Below are 20,045 nucleotides of genomic sequence, written 5' to 3'. Positions count from 1 at the left end.
AGGCTTTTTAGTTCCTCTTCACTTTCTGCCATAAGGGTGGTGTCATCTGCATATCTGAGGTTGTTGATATTTCTCCCGGAAATCTTGATTCCAGCTTGTGCTTCTTCCAGCCCAGTGTTTCTCATGATGTACTCTGCATAGAAGTTAAATAATCAGGGGGACAATATACAGCCTTGACATACTCCTTTCCTATTTGGAACCAGTCTGTTGTTCCATGTCCAGTTCTAACTGTTGCTTCCTGACCTGCATACAGGTTTCTCAAGAGGCAGGTCAGGTGGTCTGGTATTCCCATCTCTTTCAGAATTTTCCACAGTTTATTGTGATCCACACAAAGGCTTTGGCATAGTCAATAAAGCAGAAATAGATGTTTTTCTGGAATGCTCTTGCTTTTTTGATGATCCAGCAGATGTTGGCAATTTGATCTCTGGTTCCTCTGCCTTTTCTAAAACCAGCTTGAACATCTGGAAGTTCACGGTTCATGTATTGCTGAAGCCTGGCTTGGGGAATTTTGAGCATTACTTTACCAGCATGTATATATGTGTATGTGTGTATACATATATATGTATGTATAATATATATAATCATTCAGTAAATGAGGGTTTTTTTAAGATTTGTTTGTTTTATTTATTTCTTGGCTGTGACGTGTCTTCGTTACTGTGCTTGAGCTTTCTCTAGCTGCAGCGCGCAGGGACTGCTCATCGTGGCGGTGCTCAGGCTTCTCACCGCAGTGGCTTCTCTAGTTGCAGAGCGCCGGCTCTCGGCACATGGGCTTCGGTAGTTGTGGTGCACAGGCTTAGTTGCTCCACAGCATGTGGGATCCTCCTGGACCAGGGACTGAACCCGTATACCCGGCACCAGCAGGCAAACTCTTAACCACTGGACCACCAGGGAAGCCCTTCAAGATGGTCTTGATAAAATGGCCCTCAAAAGGGGCAGCCAGCCATACCTGCTGATAGGCTAGTAGTCTGATCTCATGAGTGGAGCATAGTTAGAGACCCAGAAGTGTTCTGTTTTCTATCAGTTCAAGCATTTTGACTATAAACAACAGAAACACCAGACTAAAATTAGCTTGAATAAGAAGGAAAATTAATTATCTCACCTAGCCAGGGGCAGAGGCAGGGGGTTCAGGAGTCTAGCTCTGAGACTCAAGATGGCATCAAGACTCAGGACCTTTTTCATCAAGGAAAACTTTTCCAGAGTGCACACCCCTGCCCCAGACTTTATCTTACATCTCATTGGCCAGAGTTATGGCACATGACCATGCCTAACCCAGTGTCAGTTATGGCACATGACCATGCAAGGGGCGTGGAATTACCATGATTGCTTTAGACTAATCAGATTTCACCTGACGACTGGTTCAAACAGATGGGCCTGGAAGTACAGGAAAGAAAGGCCTGCTGCAGATAAGCAGTTGATGACTCCCCTTTCTTATTCCAAAAGGCTTCCTTTAGGAGGGCTTCCCTGGCAGTCCAGTGATGAAGACCCCTCGCGGGGGCAGGGGTTCAATCCCTGGTCACAGAACTAAGACCCTACATGCTGAGTAGTGAAAGTGAAAGTCGCTTAGTCATGTCCAACTCTTTGCGACCCCGTGGACTGTAGCCTACCAGGCTCCTCCCTCCATGGGATTCTCCAGGCAAGAGTACTGGAGTGGGTTGCCATTTCCTTCTCCAGCCGATCTTCCCGACCCAGGGATTGAACCCAGGTCTCCCGCATTCCAGGCAGACGCTTTAACCTCTGAGCCACCTGGGAAGCAAAAAAAAAAAGACAAAAACCCCCCTTCAGTGACAGGTGCAATTTAATAAGATTATATTTAACAGGATTAAGTGATGAAGATGGAGCAAAAAACAAAAACCAAGAACATACAAAAGGAAGCTCAAAATATGATCAAGTACAAAAAATGCACAGCATGACTTCCTCTAGGCTTGCGAAGGTAGTCACCAACATGGTCTTAGTAGTCAGGGCAGGGAGGTCTGGGATTCCCAGGTGGCATTAGTGGTAAAGAACCCGACTGCCAATGCAGGAGACGTAAGAGACCCGGGTTCAATCCCTAGGTCGGGAAGATCCCCTGGAGAAGGAAATGGCAATCCACTTCAGTATTCTTGCCTAGAGAATCCTATGGACAGAGGAGCCAGTCTTATGGACAGAGGACAGGCGGGCTACAGTCCATAGGGTTGCAAAGAGTCAGACATGACTGAAGCGACTTAGCACGGGCAAGGAAGTCTTGCCAGATGCTGCAAATGGTGGTTTGTGGGCCAAATGTAGCCCGTGAATAAATTCTACTTGGGCCTTTCCAGGACTGTTTATTTTTCAGTTGGTTGCTTGCCAATCTTAATAAAAAGTGGGGGGCGGATATTTTAAGGTTGTTTAAAAGTATTTCTGGCTTCCCACTAAAACCTTCAGAAGATGGAGCAGCACTGGGCCTGCCCTCCCACCTGGCGGTAGCCGGCTGGAGCTGACATGTTCACCCCTCAGCCCACGCTCCGCACCTGTTACCTTTTTTGTTTGTTTGTCTTTGTTTAAAAATCTCTTTTAATTATATTTTCATGAATTCCAAGAACATCATTGCAGTTAACGTTACAAAAAAGCAGAGAGGGACATCTGAACATGCAAAAAAAAATGGATTCCCAGTGAAAATAATGTATGTTTGGTACTAAAATAGAGTTACTTGGCTCCCTGAAGGGAAAAGGTTTCTTCTCATAGACATTTGAGTCTGTGACCCTGGAGTGAGTTTACAGGGTCCTGAGGGAAGAAGCCAGTGAGTCCCTCAGGAGATCATGGGTGTCCCAAGACATCCTAAACCTGGACCTCACAAAGTGACCACTGTGGGGTGTGACGGACACCCCCGCTCTGATGCATCTCATCCTCACTGCCCGCCTGGAAAACCCTCAGAGGCTCATTTCTTATTCAGGCTTTCTACACAAACCAGCGGGGCGCGGATGAAGGGAGCAGTCACAGGGGCAGCTGGGAGAGGGGCCAGTGACATCTTCAGGATAACCTCCGAGAGTAAGTTTACTATTGGAAGAGGGCTGGAGCGGGTACCGAAGGGGAATCTCGCAACAGTTGTGAGGTCAAAGAGAGGAAGAATGGGTTTGGAATAACGACTAGATTCAGAGAACGAGTCTCTCTCCGAGAATAATTTTACAGCCAGTGACTAGTTTAACCTCTGATGTTTCACTCCAGTTAAAGAGATCTTGGATTGAAGCTTTCTGCCTTCTGATTGATTCAGCCTTTCGTGGCAGCCCTGTGTCTTCCAGTCCAGAAACATCCACTGACTCCAGCAAGGGATTTAGAAATTCAGGCAAGAATTTTTCAGTCATATTGCTTGAAATGCAAAGCTCTTTCCCCAGAATCAGGTAAAGAGGTCCCCGAGCAGATGTGCACACAGATGGGCCTTATCCGATTTCCTGTCCATCTACGCCCACACGCTGCTGGCTCCCTGGGAAGGTTAGATAATGACAGTGACTCAGGAAGCCAAAATGTGAATTATGTGACCTGCATGCAGGCAGGACCCAGTCCATGGGTTATTCTTGTTCAACCCACTGTTGCAAGCCTGGAAATAGCGGCCATCTTGCTTAAAAAAAAAGTTGGGGAGGATATTACAACACATGTGTTCATGAAATAACACGTGTTTGTTAGGGGAAGCACACTGACTGAAACCGCCCATGCTGGCCAGGGACCATGGCAACCTTTGAGTTATTTTACAACAGGAGATCCTGGTAAGGAACATAGAACTCATAAACCACCACCCGCCAGAAGAATTCAAGAAAGGTCAAAAGGAGACACCATGTGTCCTACCACCTCCCAGAATCCTTCTTGCTGGCATCCATCTTGGCTGAGCAATGTGTGTGCCACCAGGAGGGACCCTGAGTCAGAACGATTGGCCAGAGACAACCTGGAAACTCATTCCATCTCCATAAAACCCGAGCCACGTGGTCGAGCAGTTCTTCTGGGTTCCCTTACCCTCCTGTTCTCTGCCAGGCACCCCTTCCCAATAAAGTCTCTTGCTTGGTCAGTTCGTGTGTCTCCTTGGACAATTCATTTCTGAGTGTTAGACAAGAGCCCACTCTCAGGCCCTGGAAGGGGTCCCACTTCCTGCAACATGTTCAATGTGCTGGAGAGAGAAACCAAGAGAAAGAGAGACAGACAGAGACTAGACCCAACGGCAACCTTGCTTTGACCCCCTGCCTCACGCACAGCACTCACCCTGCCTTCCCACTTACCCACCCATCTTCACCCACCTGGTCTTCATCACAATGGCAAAGGCCTGAGGTGGAACCCGAACCAGGAAATCAATTTACCAAGATGTTACTGAAGCAACTGAAAATCCATCATCACATTATACGCTTTACTGAGCTCTGAACTGCAGAAAAGCAAGCAAGGGCGCTGTCCCCATGGGGTGGCAAGTAGGGACAGCTGCCATCCGCCTAGGCCTTGAGGGGAGGAGGCCTGGGGCCTGAACTGCTGCTGGGACCCTGTGGTTCAAGGGGAAGAAAGAGCAAAGGAGCTCAAAGGAGGGCTGAGCCTGGCCTGGCCGAGGGGAGGCCTTGCTCAGACCCTGGATTGACCCTGGGCAGGGAAGTCTGCCCACCTCCACTCACCTTCCTCGGCCTGGCCAGGGCCGTTTCATATATGTTTTTGAGACTCATTTTGATAAAATTTCGTCACTGTAGAGATTCTTGAGGAAGAGAGAAAAGTGCAGGGAGTTAGCAGACTGATGAAGTAAGTGCTGGGAGTCTGAAGGGAGACAACCTGGCTCTGCAACTTGGCTTTGCCTTGTGTGACCTCCAGCTCTTTGCCTCAGTTTCTTTATCTGTGAAATGGGTGTGCTAATAGCCTCTTAGAGGAATAACAAAGGATTGCTATGAAGATAAAATAAGATTGTACAGGTAAATCTGGACCCAGTGCTGGACACAAAATGCTCAAATGCTGTTTGTTTATTCCTCGTCCAGACTGCTCATCCCTGAAATGGAAATGAGTATGCACCAAATGTGAGTGAAATTAACAAACACAATTTATCCCTGACACTACAGTCGGTAAAAACAAGAAGTCAGGACTTCCGTGGTGGTCCAGTGGTTAAGACTCCGCCTTGCCGTGCAGGAGACACGGGTTCCATCCCTGGTCAGGGAAGTTGCCATATGCTGTGGAGCAACTAAGCCCATGTGCCACAGCTACTGAGCCCGAGAGCTGCAACTACTGAGTGCATATGCCTGAGAAAGCCCATGCTTTACAACAAAAGAAGGCACCTCAACAAGAGACCCATGCACCTCTAGGAAGAGTAGCCCCTGCTCCCTGCAAATTGAGAAAGACCAAGCACGGCAAAGACCCAGCACAGACAAAAGTAAATACGAAATAAGTAAATAAATATTTTTCTAAAAATCAAATGAGAGCATATCCCTGACATATCTTCATAGAACACTACACACCTTTCAGAGTCCACTAAAGTGATTTCAAAGAGGCCTGGTATTTTTCAACAGAGAGGAAGAAAAATTAAGTCTGGAAGTATTTGCTACATTCTTCAAATGTAACTATCACTAGAGGGAAAACTAGTTATAATAATAATTGACATAATTATTACTTTTTGCGTACCAAGTACTGCCTGCAGATTATTTTTATTTCTTACAATCCTTTCAGGTCGATAATATTTTCAGTGTAAAAGTGAGGAAATTCTGACACAGGTTAAGCAACTTGGCCAAGGTCGCTCAATTAGTAAACGGCCGAGCTGGAGATGGAACTTGGATCTGTCGATGACGATGTGAAGACAACAGTATCTGCTAAGTGCCAGGCATACGCTGGCCTGTCCCTCCGCTGCTTCATCTACTCTTGACACCACTGCTAAAGGGCAGGTGGGCTGTGGGGCTCAGTTGCTGTCATGTCTGACTCTGTGACCCCATAGACTGTAGCCCACAAGACTCCTCTGTCCATGGGATTCTCCAGGCAAGAACACTGGAGTGGGTTGCCATGCCCTCCTGCAGGGGATCTTCCCGACCCAGGGATTGAACTTGTGTCTCTTATGTCTCCTGCATTGCAGGTAGGTTCTTTACCACTAGTGCCACCTGGGAAGCCCAGAGAGCAGGTACTGGGTGTTACTTTTTTTTAATTTATTTTTAAAATATTAATCAATTAATTTGTGCCAGCATGGAAAACTGTTAAAGAGATGGGAAAACCGGACCACCTGACCTGCCTCCTGAGAAGTCTGTATGCAGGTCAAGAAGCAACAGTTAGAACCAGACATGGAACAACAGACTGGTTTCAAATCGGGAAAGGAGTATGTCAAGGCTGCATACTGTCACCCTGCTTATTTAATTTATATGCAGAGTACATCATGCAAAATGCCAGGCTGGATGAAACACAAGCTGGAATCAAGATTGCCGGGAGAAATATCAATAACCTTAGGTATGCAGATGACACCACCCTTACGGCATAAAGCGAAGAAGAATTAAAGAGCCTCTTGATGAAAGTGAAAGAGGAGAGTGAAAAAGTTGGCTTAAAACTAAACATTCAGAAAACTAAGACCATGGCATCCACTCCAATCACTTCACGGCAAATAGATGGGGAAACAATGGAAACAGTGAGAGACTTTATTTAGGGGGGCTGCAAAATCACTGCAGATGGTGACTGCAACCATGAAATTAAAAGACACTTGCTTCTTGGAAGGAAAGCTATGATCAACCTAGACAGCATATTAAGAAACAGAGACATTATTTACTTTGCCAACAAATGTCTGTCTAGTCAAGGCTATGGTTTTTCCAGTAGTCATGTATGGATGTGAGAGTTGGACCATAAAGAAAGCTGAGTGAATTGATGCTTTTGAACTGTGGTGTTGGATTAGACTCTTGAGAGTCCCTTGGCCTGCAAGGAGATGCAACCAGTCTATTCTAAAGGAAATCAGTCCTGAATATTCATTGGAAGGACTGATGCTAACACTGAAACTCCAATATTTCAGCCACATGATGTGAAGAGCTGACTCACTAGAGAAGACCCTGATTCTGGGAAGATTGAAGGCGGGAGGAGGAGGGGATGTCAGAGGATGAGATGGTTGGATGGCATCACTGACTCGATGGACATGAGTTTGAGTAAGCTCTGGGAGTTAGTTGGTGATAGACAGGGAAGCCTGTGTGCTGCAGTGCATGAGGTCACAGAGTTAGAGATGACTGAGCGACTGAACTGAACCGATGCCAGCCCTGGGTCTTTGTTGCTACCCTCAGGCTTTCTCTAGTTGCAGAGAGCAGGGATGGCTTCTCTCCAGTTGCACTGCAGGGGTTTCTCATCGCGGTGGTTTCTCTTTGGGGAGCACAGGCTTGCAGACTCAGCAGTTGTGGCTCTTGGGCTTAGTGTCTCCATGGCATGTGGGATCTTCCCGGACCAGGGATGGAACCCGTGTCCCCTGCACTGCCAGGCAGATTCTTAACTGCTGAACGCCAGGGAAGTCCTTAGATATTATTATTATGATGCCTATTTTATACGTGGGAAAAGACCAATTCATGAACCCAAAGTCTCACAGCCGCATAGAGGAAGACACAGGCGTCCACTCCAGCTCAAGGCAGCCTCAAAGCCCAAGTTCTGATCTGTCACCAGCCTGCACCCTTTGTCTCAACAACAGCAGAAAAACTGCATAATTACAAGAGCCCTCCGTCGGTGTGGACAGCCTGACTCAATCCTTCATGCAGAAGAGACTGTGATTTCTTTCCTTACACCACAAATAGTTCTTAACCAACATTCTCTCCTAGGAGAGTGTGTTCAGTGTCCTCTCCAAAAGGATACGGCTCTCAACCTCTCATGACGACCTCATAAACTCAAGGTCGAGGGAAATAGCGTCTCTAAGAACATGTGGCTAAAAGAAGAGCAAGGGGTATTAAAGCAGCTTGGATTTAGAAGTACTTTACAAAAAAAAAAAAAATTGGAATAATTTTATCTGGACTAATTACAAGATCTCTGAGCATCCTGAGTGGCACAAGTCTTTTAAGTCTGTTATTTGTGAGTCCTGCAGGTGGGACTCTTATGAACAGCATCTGCTTTGAATCATGATCCTCCAACCTCACGATTTTCTTCCAGAGAAACAGGTGAAAGGGAATTGTCAAAAGTCTGGGTTTTCACCCTACCCTGTTTCCTTATTAGCCTTCAACCTTTGGTTTATGGATTCCCCTGGTGGCTCAACAGTAAGGAATCCGCCTGCAATGCAGGAGATGCAGGAGACAGGAGACGTCTCGATCCTTGGGTTAGGAAGATCTCCTGGAGAAGGAAATGGCAACCCACTCCAGTATTCTTGCCTGGAAAATCCCATGGACAGAGGAGCCTGGCGGGCTACAGTCCATGGGGTCACAAAGAGTCGGACATGATGGAAAGGACTTGGCATGCATGCACATTTTGGTTTATAACAAGTCAGAATACATTTTAAGTCTATGAAGAGGAGACAACAAAAAGATAGGATTGTCCTCTAGACCAAGGGTCCCCAACCTCCAGGCCACAGACCAGTACCTCCTGTCAAATCAGTGACAGTGTTAGACTGTTAATAGAAATAAAGTGCCCAATATATGTAATGGGCTTGAATCATCCCCAAACCATCCCCTGCCCCCACTCGCAGTCCATGGGAAAACCGTCTTCCACAAAATCAGTCCCTGGTGCTAAAAAGGCTGCCCTAGACACATGCTGATACAATAGTCACAGACCAGATGTGGCTATTCAAACATAAATTAAAATTAAGCAAAAATTAAAAATTCAGCTTGTCAATCACACGAGCCACATTTCAAGCGCTTTCAAAAGCTTCATAGCCACCTATGGCTAAGTGATATCGCTAGGCACAGCACAGATCTGGAACATTTCCATCCTCACAGGAAGTTCTGTTAGGCAGCCCTGACCAGCACACCTGCACCCCCCCTTGCCAGCCCCCAATCCTGCAGAGCAGCCCCGCTCACACACAGAGCAGGCTTCCTCCATCCGAGCACCCGACCTGCTGTTCTGCCTCTAGCTGGCGCCCAGGCTCCCCCGCCTTCTTCAGCTTCTTTTCAAGAACATCCTTGGTTCCTCCTTCTTCCTATATTTTAATCTAATCAGTGAGCAGATCAATGTCCTTAACCCCCCGCCCCCCTTCAGAAAGCAGAGTTCTTTATTTTAGAGAGTTGGGTGTTGTGCTACATCCTGACTTGGGTTGGGATTTAGGACACACGGGCTTGATTGACACACAGCGTTGTCTTTTTCTGGCTGCCTTTTTTCTTTTTCTTTTCGGCCAAACCATATGGCATGGGAGATCTTAGTTCTTGACCAGGGATGGAACCCGTGCTCCCTGCAGTGGAGGTGCACAGCCCTAACCACTGGACCACCAGGGAAGTCTCCCTCCTGCTTCATGTCTTTGGGTCTCCCTGGCTTCCCACACCTCAAAAACAAGATGTTTGAATATGTTTATATGTGCAACTGGTTCACTTTGCTGTACATCTGAAACTAACACAACATTATAAATCAGCTATACTTCAATACAAAATTTTTTTAAAAAATGAGATGCTGACTTGATCAGTGATTTTCAACATAGACAAAAGGGTATCAGAATCATGGGCTATAGGGAATTCAGGATTCTTTCCAACTGTGTGGTCCAGACTATTCTTGATCACCTTTATTAAAATGTATCTGTCCTATGTCGGGAGAAAGCAATGGCACCCCACTCCAGTACTCTTGCCTGGAAAATCCCATGGACGGAGGAGCCTGGTGGGCTGCAGTCCATGGGGTCGAGAAGAGTCGGACACGACTGAGCGACTTCCCTTTCACTTTTCACTTTCATGCGTTGGAGAAGGAAATGGCAACCCAGTCCAGTGTTCTTGCCTGGAGAATCCCAGGGGCGGGGGAGCCTGGTGGGCTGCCGTCTATGAGGTCGCACAGAGTCGGACACGACTGAAGCGACTTAGCAGCAGCAGCAGCAGTCCTATGTCACCTCTGCCTTCTAGATGACAGAAAACAAATTTGACAGGCCCCCCTCCCCCACCCCTGAGGTCCCAGGTGTGACCTCCTGGTCCCATCCGGGCTCAAATCACTGCTGCAGAGGATCTCCTGCTGACAGAAGTGCAGCTCATCCCTGTAGAGTGTTGGGCGGAAAGAAGACTGTCAACGACCCAGGTAACCTCCCGGATCCGTGGCAATGCTTACGTTCTGTGAGACTATGATTTCTACACAATGCCGGTGTGAACAGCTCAGCCTCCTCCCTGTGATTCATGCTGCCAAGCAAAGGAAAAGATAATTAGCCTTAAAAATGGGGGAAGGTGGGGGACTGGGGGTGTAGGAGATATGTTGGGTGGTTCTGTCATGAGTCACAGAAATGTTTTGCATAATAGAGTCATTGGGAGATGCTCTGGGTTGCTTGGGGGAGGAGGGGGTGGTCACTTTCCCAGCCCCTCTAGAGGGGCTGCAGACTCACGAGATGTCCCAAAGCTCCTCTCGTCCCGGGAGCTCTGTGCACGTGTGTTCCCTGCAGAGGAGTCTGTCTGTGTGCCTGACTCCCTTCACAGCTCTGCTGAGACCTTCTTCCCTCGTCTCCAGGGCAGTGGGGAAAGTCAAAAGAAGTGTTAATATTTATCAAGCATCCACTGAGCCTAGAATGGGGGCTGGATGAGGAATACGGAAAGAGGTGGGGAAAGCCAAGTAACCTTCAGGCCCCGGTCTCCAGAAGCTCTGTGTCCAGCCTCCTCCCCACCTCCCCCATATCACTCTTCAGGGGAGAAAGAGAGAGTGTGGAGATGAACAGAAAGGAAAGCCCTGTGTTTAATTATTCTTTTTTTTTAGCCACGCCTAGCGGCATGCAGTATCTTTGTTCCCTGATCAGGAATCAAACCCACACCCTGCAGTGGAAACACTGCGTCTTAAGCCCTGGACCACTGAGGAAGTCCCCCACTTACCCCCGCGCCCCCACCCCTGCCCCAAGCTCAGTTCTCATTTGTTCACTTGTAAAGATTTCTCAGGTGCAGGGATGATGAGCACACCCAGAGGCCGAGAGGAGTGAGTGAGAGGGCTGCTGTCCCCTGCCCCACTCTAAGCTGTTTCTTCTTCACCCTGGTCTGACAGTCCATTCTGGTCCAGTGGCCCAGATGATGACCTAGGAGGGTTAGACAGCTCTGTTCAGACCAGATTTCTTCCAACTCCCCTGGAAACTCAGGATCCAGGCTCCAATTCCCATAAAAAGATAAACACACCAGTTTCACGCTTCTTCCTAAATTATATTTCTACAAAATTCCTAACTCAACGGGGATTTTGTATTACCATAGCAACCCCTGCATGTGAACAGCAGACTCCAGAGAGAAGGGGATGAAAATGCAGAAGTCCATGCTTCAGAGCAGTGCGTGGAGAGAGGGGCTCGGTTGGCCAGGCTGGCTGGCCACAGGGCTGGCCCTGCCAGGAGGGTCTGATCCGGGTCCCCAGGGTGTGGTGGTCTGTGGCTTTTTTTGCAGCTGTATTTGCCTGTAAGTTACACGGCCTGGAGGTCCAAGAACACTGACATTGCCCTGGTTTTCACTTGACTGACACAAGCACTTTCTACCCCTTTCTTTCTTTCTTTTGTTCTTCTGTTTGTTTCCAGATGATGTCATTCGGTGGCATCGTTTGAAAGAGACAGGAAGCGAACAAAGCAGAATACGATACAGGGATGAAATCAAAGAGTCAGATACGAAATAGCTGTAGCGTTCCTGAGGCTAAGAGCATCCTGTTCCCTTCACTGGTGCAAACAGTCCTTTGGTCACTGTCCCTTCCAGGTCACAAGGCCATGGCTACAAAAAGCCTCCATTCAAGAGGCTTCAGAAACAATAAGAGCAATAAACAAACAGGCAGCATCCCTGGTGGCCAAATCAGGCCCGCTCTTCCCCAAGAAATGGTCTGTGTCCCCAGGAAAGGAAATGGCCTACAGGTAGTGTTAAGGAAAACGGATGGCCAATAGCAGAACTGACGTCACGCAGGTAAAGCGCTGTCTACAGGGCCTGGATCTTGGGTTTGCTACTTTAAAATGCAGCGGAAGTTTTGTTCCCAAGGGTAGCTGCATAAAAGGGCAGCGTGATTGCTTTCTCTGGGTCCTGGTCTATAAAATAGGTTGATTCCTACGACTGGACTCAACACTGAACTTCCAGAGAATGGTCCCTGGATTATGTGTGTTAGTCACTCAATCATGTCCGACTCTGTGACCCTGTAGACTGTAGCCCGCCAGGCTCCTCTGTCCATAGAATTCTCTAGGCAAGAATACTGGAGTGGGTAGCCATTCCCTTCTCCAGGGGATCTTCATGACCCAGGGATCGAACATGGGTCTCCTGCATTGCAGGAAGATTCTTTACTGTCTGAGCCACTGAAGTAATTATATTTGTGTGTATGTGTGTGTCTCACTCACATACACATAAAATTTTCCGAACACCCAAATCTCTAAGTGATATAGATGGTGACATCTGCACATGTTTTAGACTCCTGCACACATTCTTCTGACATCAGGGCAGGTAAACACAGAGACTTAAGTCCTGGCAATAACAAAGCACGGAGCATGACGGATGCACCATGACTCACTGCCGGATCTTCACTCCTGCAGGTCCTTCTCCCTGGAGCCCCTTCTGTACTTTCTTCTTTTGCTGACTCCTATGCATCCAGCAGTGTATCTCTGAGCCTCCTCTAACACTAAGTTTCTCTGACACCCCCAGGCTTGGTTAGGAGCTTCCCCTAAAAGAAGGTTTCTTAGGCAATGTGACATTTCCTGCTTGCAATCTGACTAAGCTGCCACTGGGGCGTGGAAGTAGGTTTGCTAGAATTTGGCAGACAGTGCAGAGCAGGAAAACAAAGCAGCAAAAGCAGTATAACAAATATTGTCCCTTATCAAACAACTGTTGTGGGCCGGGGCAGTACAGAGGGCTAAGGGATTTAATGTCTCATGTAAATTCCCTCCAAGGCAGGTATTCTTGTGCCCAGCTTACAGATAAGAAAACTGAGGCTGAAAGAGGGTAAAAAAAATTCCCTAAATGGGGATGAATGTAAAGCACAGTGACTCTAGTTAATATAGTGTGTGTGTTCTTAATCACTCAGTCGTGTCCAACTTTTTGCAACTCCATGGACTGTAGCCTACCAGGCCTCTCTGTTCATGGGATTTTTACCAGCAGGAATACTGGAGTGGGTTGCCATGCCCTCCTCCAGGAATCTTCTTGATCCAGGGATCAAACCAGAGTCTTTTCCTCCTCCTGCACTGGCAGGTGTGATTTTTACCACTGTGCCACCTGGGAAGTCCCATGGTTAATATTACTATATTGGATATTTGACAGCTGGTAAAAAAGTGTGTTTAATATATGTGGCAAAGACTTATCATGATAAATCTTGTTAACATCCATCATATACAAAGTAACAGATTTTTTTTTAATCTTGATGAGAACTTTTAAAACTTTGTTTAGCAATTGTCAATATAAATATATATTTATACTGTATATGTGATAGGTGCTAAAAAAAAGTCATAAAAGTTCTTGTCAAAAAAAAAAAAATCTGTTTCTCTGTATGTGATGGATGTTAACAGGCCTTACCGTGATGATCTACTGTGATGATCACTTTGCAACACATTTAAACACCCAGTCCCTGCGTTGAAACTAATATAATGTTATATGTCAATTACATGTCCATAAAAAAAGATCAGTACTCACTGTATATTTATATCATAGCAGTATAACAGTGAATGAAATAAAGTTGTAACATTAAAAAAAAATACTTCCCTAAGTCAAACAATTATCAGGTAGGAAAGCTGGTATTTAAACACAGAAGCTGGCCAACGTCTTTGGTCTTAACCGCTGTGCTAAGTTGCTTCCTATGGTGCTCTCTTGGTCCAGGAGTGTAGACAGAGATTCTAAAACAAAGTGATGTGGCCGTTTTGTGCCAGTAGCTTCCTGCCTCCTTTGTGAGCTTTGGTCAAAATCCCCGCCACAACCAATCACAAGCTAGATTCTAAGGAAGCAATGCCAGGCATTGGTGGCCGGTGCAGAGGCCTGGGCAGTCAGCCCTGGGAAGGCCTGCACTTTGCTTAGAGGTCACTCAGCATTTTTGCTTCACGCTCCATTGATTTCTAGCCAGAATGTATACAAGTCCTGAAAGCTGGAAGCTCTGCCCTGGGTTTAATCCACACACAGTCTCTTCTTTTTGATTCTTTTGTTGTTGTTGTTTAAAATATTTACTTGGCTGCACCAGGTCTTAGTTGCAGAAGATGGGATCTTGGTGCTTTGTGGCATTCGGGATCTAGTTCCCTAACCAGGGATCGAACCACCTGGGTCCCCTACATTGGGAGCTTGTAGTTATAGCCACTGGACCACCAGGGAAGTCCCTTTGTTCTGATTCTTGAGGTTTAAGATTATTCTTCTCTTATTCAAAGTTGTGCTTCTAATGAAAATGCCTGAAGGCTAAGTGGAAAATGTCAGACCCCATCAGTCATGAAAGGAGAGGCCAAAGCGGGCTGTCTGATGCCCCAGATGTGAATGGCTCCGTAAGCAGCGCAGTTTCCTGTTCAGTGCAAGGAGTTTTGTCGCTCTGAGAGGTAGGTGTCTTGCTCCTCACCCCACCCTCTCTGCGTTGCCTCTGGGGAGGTGGCGGCCAGAGGCAACACGAACAGGCTTGCCTCCTCTGCTCGATACCCGGGGGGCCTGAGTGAGTCCATTTTGAGTTTTGGGTTCTTTGTCCGTAAAATGAAGGCACCAATGCCCCCTCATACAGATGTTGGGGGGGGTGCGGAATTCAGTAAAATCACGTCTGTATACACAGCATTTGACAGCAATACCTAGAACACAATGAATACCCTGGTTCAGTAAGTAAATCTGGTGGTAGACTTCGGATCAGCCGACAAGGGAGGTTCAGTTCTATTGGAAATCCTTTGATTCACTTCAAACACCCTTCTGACAATAAAATTCCTATCTTAAACTATGACTCACCTGTTTGTAGAGGCAGGAAGTACATAGAGATGAAGTCCCAGGAGAGTGTGGAGATCAGGGGGAAGGTGCCGGTGGGAGACGACAGTGAGAGAGGAGTCAGAATTCTAGGTGGCCCCCCAAACTTCCACTTCTGGTATGTGTGCCGATCTCATCCCCTCAAAGAGGGAAGCATGCTGCCGTGTGCAGGACTGCCTATGGGGCCAGGTGTCTAGGGCCTGACGGAGGCCCCCAGGAGCTGAGAGACACTCCAGACAGCCGCGGGAGAGAAGGCAGAAACCTCAGTCCTACACCCCCAAGAACTCAATTCTGCCAACAAATTGTATGAGCATGGGAGAGGACGCCCAGCTCCAGTGAGACCATGGCCCCAGCCAATGTGTTGATTTCAGCCTGGTGAGCCCCTGAGCAGAGACCTCGGCTACACAGCGCCCTGACCCACAGAAGCTCCATCCAAGATGATAAATGGGTGTGGTTTTAAACTGCGATGTCCGTGATATTTTCTTGGCCAAAGAATTTGTTCGGGTTTTTCTGTACCATTTTATGGAGAAACCCGCGCATACTTTTTTTGGTCAACCCAATCGTTTGTTATGCAGCCTAGAAGCTACCTCAGTGAGAAAGGGCAGAAGTTAGAATTTCTTCTTGGCCCTTTCCTGCTTCTCCTACCTGTAGAGACGGCACTTAGAGAAGGCAAGGAGGAGGCCCAGAGGTTAAGAATCTTCCAGCTTCGTGCGCACCAGCCCTCCACACCTCTGGCTCCACCAGGGGCTAGAGCCTGGGCTGGCTCTTCACAGCTAAGTCCAGTCCACACAGTCACATCCCTCACTACACTGATGGGTCTGGGAGATCTGGAGGGCATATGTGTTGGGGGCGGGGCGGGGGGGAACAGTGTATGGAATTATTCAGAACAGAAAATTCTACCACCTTCCAGTGTCTCCTATAGCCTCTCCAACAAAATAAGCAAACATTTGATGGGCCGCCCAAGGCTTTGCAAAGATATGCATGGGTCGTCACCTGTGAGGAGAGGCCAGTTGGGAGGGAGGTGATAATAAGAATCGGACTCAAGAACTGAGTCATGAGGACTTCCCTGGTGATCCAGTGGTTAAGACTCCATGCTTCCCACTGCAGCAGGCACGGGTGTGATTCCCGGTCGAGAAATCTAAGAACCTGTGTGCTGTGTGGTACCCCCCCAAATTAAGTTCAAAAAAAGAAAAAGAACTGAGTCATGGAGTTGACTGTGAAGATGTGAGGATGGCCAGGTGGTGATGGAGAGCGGGTAGGACCTGAGGCACGACTCAGTGACACGTTGTCTTTTAAGCAAGGATGGTCTGGCTCTGGACCTTTCCAATCAGTCCCCTTCCCCTTCCCTGCACCCCACCCCCCACCTTTCATAGAAAGGAAGTTTTGTAGATTCATGTCAAGTCCCTCTCTCTCCTCCCCTTCCCCAGCTAGTAGATAAGAGATTAAAAGGTACCCCCTCCAAAGGTATTAGAACATCAGTACAGACCTATGGAAAGTCTTAAGGTCTCCAGGGTTCAAAGGAAGGAAATGACCATTGGTGGTCTGCAGGCCCCATGACACAGACGACACTGTCTGGGGACAGTCAGACAGTGGAGCCGCCTCCCAGGCCAGCCGTCATCTGTCTGCCTGCTTGATGTCCCCGGATTAGTGACCATTAGAGTAGCATGCGATCCTCCAGTTCTACACCCTGATCGTAGAGTAAAGGAACCCAGCCTGGGACTTCCTTGGTGTCTGGTGGCTAAGATCCTGCCCTCCCAATGCAGGGGGCCCCAGTTTCATCCCTGGTCAGGGGATTAGATCTCACATGCCACAACTAAGACCCAGCACTGCCAAATGATAAATAAACAAGCAAAAGGCACTCAGGCTGCAGAGTAGCCTGTAGGAGGCTCCTCAGCACAATAAAGTCAGGGCCTGGGCTGGAATCCAGCCCCTGGCCTCCTAGCAGGACCTTCTGCTTCACAGTCCCCAGTGAGGGTGGATGTGGCAGAAGGTGGGAAGGGTCAGTGGCCCAGAGGGGAGAGGAGAACAGCCCCCACCTCCTCCTGGGTGGACCGCAGGGGAGCCCGAGGGAGAGCCCCACACAAGGGGGAGTGCACAGAGCCAGAGGCCAGAGGGCACGGGCCTGCAGGACAGCGAGAAGCTCCTCTCGAGCCCCTGACCTTGAGCTCAGCTGATCAGACGAGGCAGCCTCCTCCTGGGCCTCCCTGCCTCCAGCCTCTAATCCAGCTCCATATTGATGCCAGAGGGATTTCTCAAAAATAAAAAGTCCCTTATTATCCCTTCAGTGGTTCCCCCCACCCACAAGTCAGAGCAGCCCAGTGAAATCTGCAAGGGGACACTGACTCTAGGACTCAGGAATCATTGGCACACTTCTCGAACATCTGACTCGCAGAGGCTGAAGGACATTTCCTACCTTACATAGGAGTGGTCTGGGCTTCCCTGCTGGCTCAGATGATAAAGAATCCACCTGCAATGTGGGAGACCTAGGCTTGATCCCTAGGTTGGGAAGATCCCCTAGAGGAGGGCATGGCAACCCACTCCAGTATTCTTGCCTGGAGAATCCCCATGGCCAGACGAGCCTGGTTGGCTACAGTCCCTGGGTCACAAAGAGTCGGACACGACTGAGCCCAGGAGTGGTCTGGATGGAGGCAACTGGAGCTGGACCAGCAGCTCGCCCTCGAGACTCCTTCTCCTCCCCGCTTCCCACTCCCCTCCCTGCAGGTGAGTTTATTGCCTCAAGGCTCCAAGCTGCTTGCTGCAGCTCCACATCACGACTGTATTCGAGGAACACAGGACAAGAATACAGGAATACGAGTTCCCCATCAGTAGCCACGACTGTCTCCTTCATTAGGAGAATAAAGTGCATTTCTGTTGCAAACCCCAACCAGATACAAGCATACGTGTCATTGGCCAGAACTGTGTCACCTGATCACTCCCACCTGCAAAGGACATGGTTAAGATGGGGATCTAGCCTGTCCAGTCATGGTTAAGATGTGAGGGGAGGAGGATCCCAGTCATACTGGGACCACTAAGGCCATGGGAGGCCCCTTGCTCGCTGCCCAGCACGGTGGGGTTCACCCAGGGCTCCAGGAGCTGCCTGCCCTTCTGTGGGGTTTCAGCTTGGCCGCCCCTCCGCACCTCTCCAGCCTGGCTCACCCTTGCTCCTGCCTCACAGCTCAGCTCAGCACCTACTCTGCACCCTCTCCAGCATCCTACACAACGTCTCCCGCAGCACACGAGGCCGTTGTTAGACTGTAGGCTCTTCTGGGGCAGGTATCGTATCCCAGTCTTATTTCTCAGCTTTCAGGACAAGTAGCTGCTCATACCCACTCTCTTTTTTCCCATATCCCATATCCGATCCATAGCAAATCCCACCAAAACCATGGTTGCTAAGTAAAGATCAGTGACCTATCTTTAAGGTACCCTGGTCACAAATAGTGACATCCAGTGCTTCACCAAAGGAAAAAGGCCAGTGGGAGCATCCATCCTCCCACAAGCAGTAAGGGGTGCATTGTTTTCCTGGAGAATTCAAAAGCAACAATAAGGCTGACTTAAAGTCAAAAAAAAAAAAAAGCAAATCCCACCAGGTCTCTCCTCAAAATCTACCCAGACTTGGGATGCCTGCATCCCATCAGCTCTCCCTTGTATCACTGCTCTGGTCCTGCTTATACCCTTCCCTCCCACCCCAATCAGTCAATTGTCACCACAGCAAATCTGTCCCTCCTCAGCCCTGAACCCCTAGATGGCCCCCATTCCACTTGGTGGTGAAGTCGAAGTTCTTTCTGTATCTTATAAGACCTATGTTACCTACCTCCACCCCTTATTTCTCTGATCTCATCTCCTATGACTGCCCTCCTCACAATCAAAGCCCCTGCCATGTTAATGACTCCTGAGTGATCTCACCAAGCATATTCTGCCTCAGGGCCTTTGCATGGCTTTCTGTCTAGACAGCTCTGCCCCAGGTGTCTACATGGCATGCTCCCTCACCCCCCACAGGTCTTTATTTAAGTCATCATTGCAGTGTGGGCTTCTGGATGCCCCACCAAACACAGCCCGTACGTCTCCCAGGATTTCTATTTAGGCGTTTCTCTAACATAATCTAAATTTAAGTGTATAATTTGGTCCTCTGTCTCCATCACCTTGCCTGTAGATTATAAACTCCACAAAGGCTGTTTGGTTTTCTGCTGTGAAACTGGCACCTAGATCACCTAAGAGTCATTTAACAAATATGGATACGTGATTGATTAATCCCCTGGTGGCTCAGATGGTAAAGAATCTGCCTGCAATGCGGGAGACCTGGGTTTGATCCCTGGGTTGGGAAGAACCCCTGGAGGAGGGCACGGCAACCTGCTCCAGTATTCTTGCTGGAGAATCCCCATGGACAGAGGAGCCTGGTAGGCTACAGTCTATGGGGTTGCAAAGAGTCTGACATGACAGCAACTAAGCACAGCACACTTCCCACTTTCTCTGTAGATTATAAACTCCACGAAGGTTGTTTGGTTTTCTGCTGTGTAATTGATACCTAGATCAGCTAAGAGTCATTTAACAAATATGGATAAGTGATTGATAAGATAAATGCATTCTCAGTGAAATGCCTGGTCCATAGGAAAACCTAGGGAAAGTATTGAACTCATAAATGACTGACTGAACTGGCAACTGTGGACAGGAGAGAATGGATGTGCTGTGCAGAGGCTCTGGAGAGAAGCTGGCATCAGGACTGTGCGTCTAGAGCCAGGCGTCCCAGCCTTGGGGACAGAGCGTGGGGCGGGAGAGGGCTGAGGCGGGGAAGAGGAGAGCGATGACATTCAAGCCATTCATTCCATCCAGGATTAATTTCAATTAACTTCCCGAAAGACAACTCAATTCTGTTTCCTCTTTCATCCTTCAAGTTCAAGTTCTATTAGCAAAAGCTGCTGCCCACGGCATGAATCTTGATTTAGAGGCTAGGAGGAGGGCTGTTTCTGTGCAGATGGAGGAAAAACACAAGAATTGGCAGCCCCACTGACTTTGCTGGGTAGGCAGCCAAACAAAGGCCCAGTTGTGCTGGTGTGGAGACTTTGCTGTGGCCAAGAGATAAAGCAAGGGGCAGAAAAGGGAAAAGGAAGACGCTGGTGCAGTGCCCAAGCC

This window comes from Bos grunniens, chromosome 14 (assembly GCF_055505025.1).
Source record: "Bos grunniens cultivar Pamir isolate PY7600 chromosome 14, Bosgru_T2T1.0, whole genome shotgun sequence".
NCBI classification, from domain to species: domain Eukaryota; kingdom Metazoa; phylum Chordata; class Mammalia; order Artiodactyla; family Bovidae; genus Bos; species Bos grunniens.
The sequence above is the reverse complement of the archived record's forward strand: the minus strand, read 5'-3'. Positions refer to the sequence as shown.